This window comes from Canis lupus, unplaced genomic scaffold, assembly GCF_011100685.1.
Source record: "Canis lupus familiaris isolate Mischka breed German Shepherd unplaced genomic scaffold, alternate assembly UU_Cfam_GSD_1.0 chrUn_S1855H2052, whole genome shotgun sequence".
Taxonomy (NCBI): domain Eukaryota; kingdom Metazoa; phylum Chordata; class Mammalia; order Carnivora; family Canidae; genus Canis; species Canis lupus.
Genome location: NW_023330715.1, coordinates 1,977 through 12,776, shown reverse-complemented (window position 1 = coordinate 12,776; position 10,800 = coordinate 1,977). Strand labels below are relative to the sequence as shown.

Here is a 10,800-nt window from a genome sequence, read left to right as displayed (position 1 = left end):
CAATTTACTAACATACAGAATAACACCCAGTGCCCGTCACCCATTCACTCCCACCCCTGCCCTCCTCCCCTTCTACCACCCCCCTAGTTCGTTTCCCAGAGTTAGCAGTCTTTACGTTCTGTCTCCCTTTCTGATATTTCCCACACATTTCTTCTCCCTTCCCTTATATTCCCTTTCACTATTATTTATATTCCCCAAATGAATGAGAACATATAAGTTTGTCCTTCTCCGACTGACTTACTTCACTCAGCATAATACCCTCCAGTTCCATCCACGTTGAAGCAATGGTGGGTATTTGTCATTTCTAATACCTGAGTAATATTGATGGGCAATATTTCATCTGTACATTTCGATTATTCTCAGCCATAATTTAGAATTGTGTGTAGTGTTTTATTTCCTTAATAAAATGTACCACTGATGAATAGCGTGCATGTGTTTCATTTGATTTGGTTTCTGGTTTTTTTTAATCTCAGCAATTCTGAAACTCTCTATAGTTCATTTAATTCCTCCAGCCTTAATTAACTGAGAGGACAACAGCGTGATAGTTTTGGGGGATATGTAGACTTTGAGGGTCTCCTGCACACCCAGTCTCCTTGGTGAAGTACTGCATAGGGAACATTGACCCTGTGCACCCTGTGAGGGAGCCCTGTGTACTGTATGGGCCCTGGGTCACAGGTTGGTCTTTAATGGGATGAGTGGGTGGTTTCCCTCTATACATATTCTGGATCCATCTTTAATGTTGGATCATGATGCCTCCTTTCTGAGACCAAGGAGATTTTTTACCCTCCTGATGATTTCCTAAGGAGGCAATGGTTGACAAGTCGTCCAAATAGCACGAGACCAAGGCCACAGTCTCTCTCTCTCTCTCTCTCTCTATCTCTCTCTATCTCGTTCTCTCTCTGTCTCTCTTTCTCAGGGTTATCTCTGATATGGGCCCATGGAAAAAACAATACAACACCATGCCAAATGAAACCAAACCACAACCCTCCTCCATATTGTATTTAGAGAATTTCTTTTTTTTGGAAAAACAACTGACTGCTCTTTTCTCACTCCAAAGCATCTGTTTAAGGGTGTTCCCTCTGTCTGTGCAGATGCCTGTAGGTGGAGGTAGAAGAGCTCCTCTATGAGCACACTAGGGTTTAAAAAGTCAGAATGCAGTAGAAAAGCCACAGTGTGATCCTTCTCCCCCCCCCCAACCCCTAAGTAACTCCCATTCAGGCAATCATTATGTGACCCAGGTCAGAGTCTGGCCCCTTGAGCCTCAAGCCCATGTCTCATCCCATGGATGCCGCCCTATTGCTATCTCATGGCTTCTGAGGAAAATGCAGCTTCCTGGGCACTCATGGGATGTGTGCAGTAATAGAAATGTTCCCTACTTTCTGGAAGCCTCAGAAGATCCCAGAGGTCCAAGGGTGCGAAGGCCTATCATCATGAGGGGATGCTGGGATTGGAACTAGCAAAGTAGCCTAAGAATTCTTGGACTTGCAGGAATATAGGGCGCAAGGGTGAGGATGCAGGCAGGCTTGAGCATAGGGCTTAATGCTGGGCTCTCCAGCAGAATTGGGACTTCATGTGCAATTGAGAGGATTCCTTCCATGTGCACAGGGAGTCCAGAGAGAAAGGCTAGCGGAAGAAGGTCTGAGCAGGCCTGTTCTCCCCTCTATCACCTTACATGTCTTTTGCTTCCCTGCCATCAAAAACCAAACCAAACCAAACCAAAGCAAACCCAACCAAACAGAGCCAAACCTATCTTCCCAAAGCAAAATCCACTCTCATCCAGATATGGAAGACGACAGAGTTATCTGAGCAAGCTGGTATAGGTTATGGATATTAGTAATAGATGGATTTAGCACAGTTGGAAGCACATTGGGTGAATCCTCCCCTCCTTCAGCCTTGGGGAAAAATGGGGCCACTTGAAGGTGGCAGGATTAGAAGCAGTGAGCAGCCAGCTTTGAGTGTGGAAATGATGCTGAGGACCTGGGGTCAGTGTGAGCATGTCTGACCGTGTCCTCATGCATCCCTCATCCCATTGCTTATCTTCTCTTTTATTGAAAGACCATTTGTCCAAACCAGCGTGGGTGGAGTGTTGGCAGCAATGTTTTGGTCATATACAACCAGCACCGATTTGAAAACCCAGAGCACCTACACAAAGAAATGACAAACTACCGTGTAAGTCAATGACCTACAGCCTTGTATGGCGACAGACTTCTTTTCAGGAAATATGGGCACAAAATATATATTGAGAAGTTAACCTATAAACCCGGCGTTTGATAATATTTGGAAATGCAAAGAGGCAATGAAATGCTTATATTTCAGGAGTTAAATGCATCCTGCCTGATTATCATGTGTTGAATCACAGCCCCTTCACAATCCACCCCCACCTTTGACTGAAGAGAAGGTGCCTGGCAAGGACCCATCTCCCACAGGGAATTGCTCCATATCCCAGCAACTCTAACCTGTCCAGAACACTTGACAGTCATCCGTCTGTGTAACAATCTCCTGACAAGGAAGAGGTGGGCACAGGATTTCAGATCACTTCCACTCCACTACTTTTTGGTCCTTGGGTGACACCTCAGAAAGACATTCTCCACTGAATGAATGTGGGTTTTGAGGTTAACTAATGGGTGCTATGTAACAATTATATTTCTTAGGGGCAAGATTGACTAATGCATTGTTGAAAGGTAATTAATGCGTGATTACAGATTCTTATGATTTGGGAGGCCATTCTCATGCTGTTTTAAACTTTGTGACATATACATGCATTTAATGTTTCCATTATTTCCTTTAAGAATGAATTATAACATTCACGAATCACAGTTATTAGAAAAATAATGTGACAGTTTGAATTTTGTAGAGAAAATATCAGGGTTTTTAAAATTTTTATTTATTCATCAGACAGATTGAGATAGAGAGCTAAGCGGATAGATCTGTGCCAGTTGGAGAGTGAGATGGAGCCTCTCACTGAGCAGGGATCCAGACTGTGCACGGCAGACCCCAAAACCAAACCACATTGTTGGAAAAATCTTGAAAATGTCTCTGAGTTGGGAGGTGGATCGGACACGAGAGAGGAGGTCAGTGTAGCAAAGTGCAAAGGACTCAGTGCTTCCCACACCCTGAAATACTGAGTAACACCGGGCTCCCTGGATCTAATCGACTTGGATGTGGGGACATAGATGCCAAGACATGAACACGTTTCATTGTTTGTTTCTGTTTAAGATTTATTTGTTTATTTGTTTGAGACAGGGAGAGACCAGAGAGAGACCACAGAGTAGCGGGAGAGAGGGGGCCGACAAAGAGGGGAGAGAGATTCTCAGGAGACTCCCCAGTGGCCGTGCTGCTGGATTCGGGGCTCCCTCCCACATTCCTGAGACCCACATGTCTGGCGTTATTTTTCATTTCCAGGTAAGAAGCATGAGACAGCAAGGCCCTCAAGCAGACATTATCTAGGACACTCCAAGGGCAAAAGCAGCCACATTGGAAGGAATTGGCAGCATCGGATTCCCTCCTGACGGCGGGGCTCTTCCTTATCCACCACCGTCTCCCGTCTGTGCACCCAGAGTGTCTTCACTCCATGCTCCCTCCCTGAGGGATTTCTTAAAATTCCATTCTCTCCCCGAGTTCCCTCCCTTGCTTATGGAGTCTTCAGGTTCCATGTGTCCTTCAATTCTTTGCTTCTGTGTGATCGCTGACATGTGAGCCCCAACATGCTAGAGCCACCACGTGGAACTGATTTACTGAGATGTCTCCAAATGGAAAAATCCCTAATGCAACAAAATGTATTGATTCCATATATATTCCAAATCGTGTATCACACACAGTATCACTAAAAATTTTAAAGACAGCTATGGTTTTCTTTTTAATATTCCCCTGGCTATTCAGGGTCTTTTCTATTTCCACACAAATCTTAAGATCATTTGTTCCAAATCTCTAAAGAAAGTCCTCAGTGTTTTGATAGGGATTGCATTAAATGTGTGAATCGCCCTGGGTACCCTTGACATTTTCATAATATTACTTCTTCCAATCCTTGAGCTTGGAATATTTTTCCATCTCTTTGTGTCTCCCTCCATTTCCTTAAAAGTGTTCTGTAGTTTTTAGGGTATAGATCCTTTACCTCTTTGGGTAGGTTGATTCCTAGGTATCTTATGTTGAATAGCAGGGGTGAGAGTGGCCATCCCTGCCTTGTTCCTGATCTTAGGGGAAAGGCTCCCAGTGTTTCCCCATTGAGAATGATGTTTGCTGAGCTGTTTCCGTAGATGGCTTTTAAGATGCTGAGGAATGTTCCTCTATCCCTACACTCTGAAGACAGGATTAGCTCGGTCCACTGCCAGAAGAGTGAATGCAATGGCTTCTTCTAAGGAAACTAAAACACTGTATTGAAACCTTCTCATCTGACCCTCTGGTAACAGGAGGCTAATGTATTTTATGTCCCCTTATCACCACAGGGGTGGGGTTCTTTTCCCATTAAAATGAGCACTTTTAATAATATCACCGTGGAATGGATTGTTCTCATCTCCATGCCTTTACTGTGCTTGATTTCTATGAAGTGGAGAGGCAGAGCTAAGATGTGGTCCATCTGTGGTGTCTTCTATTGGAGCAGCTGGTAATGGGATGATGCACACCTCACAGGAGGAGACAATCTCCCTAGAAGCTGTTTCCTGTCTCCTGCCTGAGCTCAAACCTGCCACGAGACACATGCCCTAGGATATCTCCTGTGAAAAGTCCTGACTTTGTTTTCTCCTCTGGACAACAGAAAAGCTCAGGAAGGGGAGTCAGGTAATCCTTCTGCTTACATTCACCCACCATGGCCAGGAACCTACCCTCCTTGTCAAGCTCACAGATCATTGATTGGATGTGGCCTCCCAGATTAAACCTCCATATACTGCCATGGAATCTAGCCTTGGGGCTGTCCCCAAAACCCAGTTTCAGCCCAGATTTCTATTGTGAAAACAATTCCAGCCTGAAATCTTGCCAGGTTGATGGAGCCAGGACTCAACACATTGTAGCCTGGAAACAGGTATGAGGTCCACCTAGAACTCCATCCAGGATTGGCAATTCCAGTTTCCCAGGAAAGAACTCATGAATCTGGGGATCTCTGGGTGGCTCAGCGGTTTGGCGCCTGCCTTTGGCCCAGGGCATGATCCTGGAAACCCGGGATCGAGTCCCACGTCAGGCTCCGGGCACGGAGCCTGCTTCTCCCTCCTCCAGTGTCTCTGCCCCCCTCTCTGTCTATCATAAATAATGAATGAATGAATGAATGAATAAATAAATCTTTTAAAAAAAAGAACTCGTGAATCTGTTCTGTGGGGCTCTGCAGATTCTTTGGTCTGTCCTCATGACTAATAGATCTTGATATAGAGAGACACCCCTCGATTGACTAATGGATACCTGGACAGGATGAGCATTGACGTCCAGACACCTAACCAGAGAATCCATCTGCTGACTGCCCAGCCTCCACCGTCCCCACAGTGTGCTATCCAACCATCTCCCGTCATCCCTCCTAGGGGTCTCTGCTAGCCTTGGGCAGAGATGGTGTGCTTCTGGTTCAATCTACTCCTCCCCCTTAATTTCTCATACAAGCATCTTCCTGGTCAGAGCTCTCATAATTGAAGAGACCCTGAAGAATAATGTCCCTATGTCCCATTGCATTTCTCTTAAATGGCTGCTGGCGCTTCCCCTATATTGAGCCAGTGAGTAGGAGTGAGAAATTCCCATGGGGGGAGGATATGAATTTGAGCTGCAGGTGACCTAGAGGTGGCTGTGGAATTCCACTCAGGGGAAGCAGGCAAAGAAGCCTCTGTGAGGAGCCAGCCTGGAAATAAAACAACTGTTTCAAGGTTCTGAAATACTGGGGAGAAAAAGCCTGCACACCAAATCATATGTGGGAATTTTTTATTAAGAATAAAAAACCACACAACTTCGTAATAACATTTTAGAGCAAAAACAAACAAAGCAGATGCAATATTCTGCATAACAATTTCAGAGAAATAATATCAACAAGTACAGAAAATGTCTTCTAGGAGAAAACATGGTGTAATTTGCAGAACTCTGGATGGGATCTTTTTCTAAATCAGAAATTCAGACATTTATAAAACAATTTCAGATTAACTTGTTAATTTCTGTTTACAACCAAGTTACAAATTGCCAGGATGATTTCCCTACATTTGTTAGAAAATGGATTTCACTAAGACAAACTTGACATTCCGGATTGGGAAGCACGCTTTGACAGTCCTATAGATTTACCTAACGAAAAACTGTAGCATCTGTGTAGTGGGGGGAGTGTATGTGTAGGCGCACAAAAGCAGGACACCAGCACGTGTGGACTTGACCGTTTCCATCCAGTTCAGCGGAGGAATTGCTGGTTCACCACAACAGTCCAGGTGGGACATATCCTCATTCCCACAGACACCTCCTCAGGGTCCTCTGCTGTGGAGGACAAGTCCCCGAGTCCATGAGCTGTCTCATTCCCTATGACAGTCTTCAGAGGACGGGGATACCTGCAGGTCCTCTTACGGAACTCTTGGCAAGACATGCACACAGGTTCCCTCACTTTTATGACACAGTAAACTGTATGGTCAAAAGAAACACAATTAGACATGAAAGAAACCCTGACACTTTATATCTCTAATCTGTTTTTTACATGAAAATCTAAAAAAAAGCGTGATTTCTTCTGCACAGATCCTATTCCCTTACTCTCCAGTAAGGGTGCATGTCCAAGTTTGAATACAGAGTGAAAATAACATTATGATGTGATGTTACAACTGCACATCTACGGTCACACTCAGAGGCGTTTGCTGGTCATGCAATAATTTCCATTCTACAAAGAACTTGTCAAACTCCTCTGTAAGAAATGAAATGATAACACAGAACACCTATAACCTGACCTCAAAAAGCTTTTGCTAGATTCATGAACTTGGCACTGTTTTCCAGAGGTATCAACCCAGGTCCAAATTTGAATTTGAACTGGTCTGAAATCCAGAGTCCACTGCTTCTGGGTCAGGAGGTGCCACAGAGCAGATGGTAGCAAAATAGTCAAAAAGTTATGTTCAGTGGGAGGCTGGGCATTTCCCTTTGGAATAAGAGTCCTTGTTAGTTTGCTTCTCTTCAGTCTTAATGTGGGAGAGAGTGAAGGGAACATAATAAAATCACTGTGGTTCAATCAGGTCTGGATGCAGTTATTGCCCCAAAAGTAAGCACTTAATTTCCTTCCTACAATTTCCAAGCATTGACCAAGACACATCGCTAGCAAGACCCAACATACTTATGTGTTCAGACAAAATTCTTTCAATATAAATAGAAGAAAAGCATTGGGAAGTGGGGAGCATGATGAGAGGGTCAAACATACTTTCAACCCCAGGTCCTCAGCATCATATCCACTCTCAACCCTGACTGCTCACTGCCTCTCACCTGCAAGTGGCCCCCACTCTCCACAAGGCTGAAGGAGAGGCAGGTTCCTGGATACCCCATATGAAATCCACACTATCCCAATATAAGATCATGACAAAGACCCAGGTTTAAATATCAGTGTCTCTAGTTTCAGTTGAAGGCCATATCCCATGAACACACCAGATAGATGGTTCTTCCATACATACAGAACACACACTTCACACAACACAAATATTTCCAGTATGGGTCTGTGTTCGGGTTTGGAGTGAGTGAGTGCTGTGTGTGTGGGTGTGTGCGCCCATGTGCACCAAAGTTAGGAGACACATCCCTGGACTGCTTCCCCAGACCTCTGTCCCTTCTTGCTCGTCCTCTTGGTAGGTCGGGCTCTCCCTGGCACACGCGGGACTTTGGCCACGTCCCCGGCCACCTGAGGTGGGAGCATCCCAGCCGCAGTGGTGAGCAGGTCGACGGTCTGCTGAGGATGATTCTTCGGCATCTCAGGTCTGTATTTGGAGTGGTGAAGGATGACTGCGTTCGCAGGAAGAGCAATTCTCTTCTCCTGACATTAGTTCAGGCTTAGGGCGGTTGCATTCTTGGAGGCATCTCCACTGGTCTAATGTCATTTGTTGCCTTGAGGTCTCTTCCCCACTCCTCCAACTCAGGAAGGTTCACGGAGGGATCCGTTGCCGGCTCTCCTGAGGCCTCACCCACCACTGTGGGGTCTGCCTCGGGAGATGCGAGTCCTCCCTCCTCGACTGACTCCCTCCCAAGGTCTCTCTCCAGATCAGTCTTCTGCATATAAAAGAGGACATAGGCAGGTTGGCGCAGCGCGCAAGTCACATCACAGGCGCTGACCTTAGCATCATCCATTTTATACCACTGGCCATTTCCTGCCTTTACGAAACAGAAGTAATGTCCGCTGTGGCAACTCCTCCCAGCGTGCACCAGCACGGCATAGAGCACATAAACCAAGGGTCCTGCCCTCTGCTCAGACAGGTAGTGTTGCATGTCAAGGCGCTCAGGATATTGCACCTCCTTAGTCATTTTGTTGCCTGTCAAGTCTGAGAATCGTCTCAAGACCAGGATGAGGACCTTCGGGGAAGTGTGCAAAGTCAACACCTTGGACGCAGGCACCTTCTCCAGACACTTACTACAATGGTAGGCATTTTCACCTTCCAGCAGTTCGGGCTTCACCAACTGCTCCAAAGCTTGGCTGACGCTGTGAGCATCCCCGATGTCCAGGCTGATGTCCAGGTAAGGTTCCAGAGTGCTCGAAATGCCTTGGCAGTGGAGACACTGGATTTGAGACCTCCAGTACCCCCCAAAGAGTTGCTGGATGAGGGTGCTGTCCTGAGGACACTCAGGGTCTGAGAGCTTGTCCTCAGGCAAGCATGCTTGCTGCATTGCATCCAGAATGAACATGAGATACTCATGGGCATCTTCCTGCTTGTGTCTGTGGAAGGCGGCGAGCAGGAGTGGCAGGGGCCGGAGCACACGTCCAGGATGGCAGAGAACCCGCGTCAGGTGAGCCTGCAGGGTACACAGCATGCAGGATGTCTGCCTCCTACAGGTGGTCCCGTGCTGCTGGGACAGCATGTAGCTGGCGAGGGGCTCTGTGTAGGTCAGACACTGTAGGGTCGCATTCACATAGCAAGTGTTGCCCATGTTCTGAAGCCCGGCTCCCACCTGGGAAAGGCTCTTCCAACTCAGAGGCGTCTTGGTGGGAGGCAGCCCTGCTGATGCGGGAGCCAACGGGTCAGTCGGGGAGGAGAGTGTCTTTGATGCAGGGATGTCGTCTCGGGCACAGAGGGTCCTCCGTGGACTTCAGCACCGCCTCTCCTTGACCAGCATGACTGGGGTTTGGGAGAGGCGCTGAACTGAGGCTCCTCTGAGGGGTGGAGGTGGGCAGCCTCCATGTCTGCAGAAACAGTGTCCACAAGATACATTCAACCAGGAGCTTCGGTCGCAAAGGGATGCTCCTCTCACTGTGCCAGTTTCCAAATGTCAGATAGTGAACCTCACCTCCACCTTTATGGCTTTTGGGCCCTGGGATAAGGCACAAAGTCCTCTAATCCACTCTAATTGCTTGATTGGATTACGGGATTTGGGTGTGGTCCCTCCCTGACGGAGACCATTCAGGTCAGCCCAGCTCCTATTCTTGCCTCCCACAACAGGCAACTTTCAGATTATTCTCAACCTCCTCAACTGTCCCTGCACCTTTCTCAACAGAATTTGTTCAGAGTTTCTATGTTCAGAGGAAACCTTTTTGAATGTCCTTTCCTTTGAGTAACCCCAAGGAGCCAAGGAGTGTTAGACGTTAGTGCTCTAGGACAGGGAAGATCACTCTCCCAAAGGAGCTCAGGTATCACATAGGAACTCGTTCTCCTCACCAGCAGAATGTTTGTAGCTGAAACCAATTATTTGGGAATATGGCATCCATTGCTTGGCTTCTCACTTCTATCTCTCTGGACTATGATTCCAATCTACAAAGATTGTGAATGTTTTGATGAATACCAGTTTCTGCCTTGGTGTGGCCCGGGTCCACCACAACAGGAATTCTCTCACTGGTTTAATGTTTTTGGGAAACATTCCTTTGAAACTCCCTTTCCTACAAGAGTCTATATCCTAAATCCAGTGTTTATATGCCTCATTTTACCTGTACAAGACCGCGGGACCTTGAACACAAGGCACCAAGCACCAGATGCCCGTAACACACTGGGGTGCAACCTTCCTTCCCCTTGCCTTGGGCTCCAGGAGGCTGAAGGAGAATGTGGAGCCGGGGAGTCAGCGGGACCAGCGGCACCAGGCTGGGCTGTTGAACCAGGCTGAGAGGGAGAAGGCAGGGAGACGAAGGTGAGGAATGGGGCTTGGACCCAAACCAGGCTGATATGACAGACCCCGAGTCCGTGTGCATGCACAGTGTGCAGGGCGGCTGCGGGCAGAGCCAGGCTGGGCGAGGCAGCCAGAGGAGCTCCCAGGCTAAGAGGGTCCACATTTGGGTGATGGAGCTGTCCCTGCTGATTTGGTGTGGGGTTTTGGCTGGAGCAGTGTCCCTGCACCAGTGAATGTATGGAGCTTGGCACATGCCAAGGCAGACCCTTTCAGACTCTGTATGTAAGAAACTGCCTGGACGACCTGTTCAGCTCCCGTAGTTAGGACGAGGGGCAGAGTGGGCGTAGATTGGCTGCGAGGAAAGGACCAGGTTGGCCCAAGCCCCGCAGGTGTCCGGCTGGAAGCCAGGGAAGGGAGTTCCTACTCCTTTCCCTGCTTTGATTTCTGTGCAGGCAAGAAGCCGAGCAGAGGAAGGCCTGCTCCACAGGTTCCCCAGGAGACCCCAGGAGGGGCAGAAGCGCACCTGGAAGGAAGACACGGAATCTTGTGACTATGTGAGGGTGAGTGTGCGCTGCTTCCCGGGCT

General features: G+C 47.5%; 1 pseudogene; it reads right to left on the bottom strand.

The window, feature by feature from the left end:
- Positions 1–7,696: 7,696 nt before the first annotated feature.
- LOC119878718 lies at positions 7,697–9,116 on the bottom strand (annotated as a pseudogene).
- Between the last annotated feature and the right edge of the window lie 1,684 nt (positions 9,117–10,800).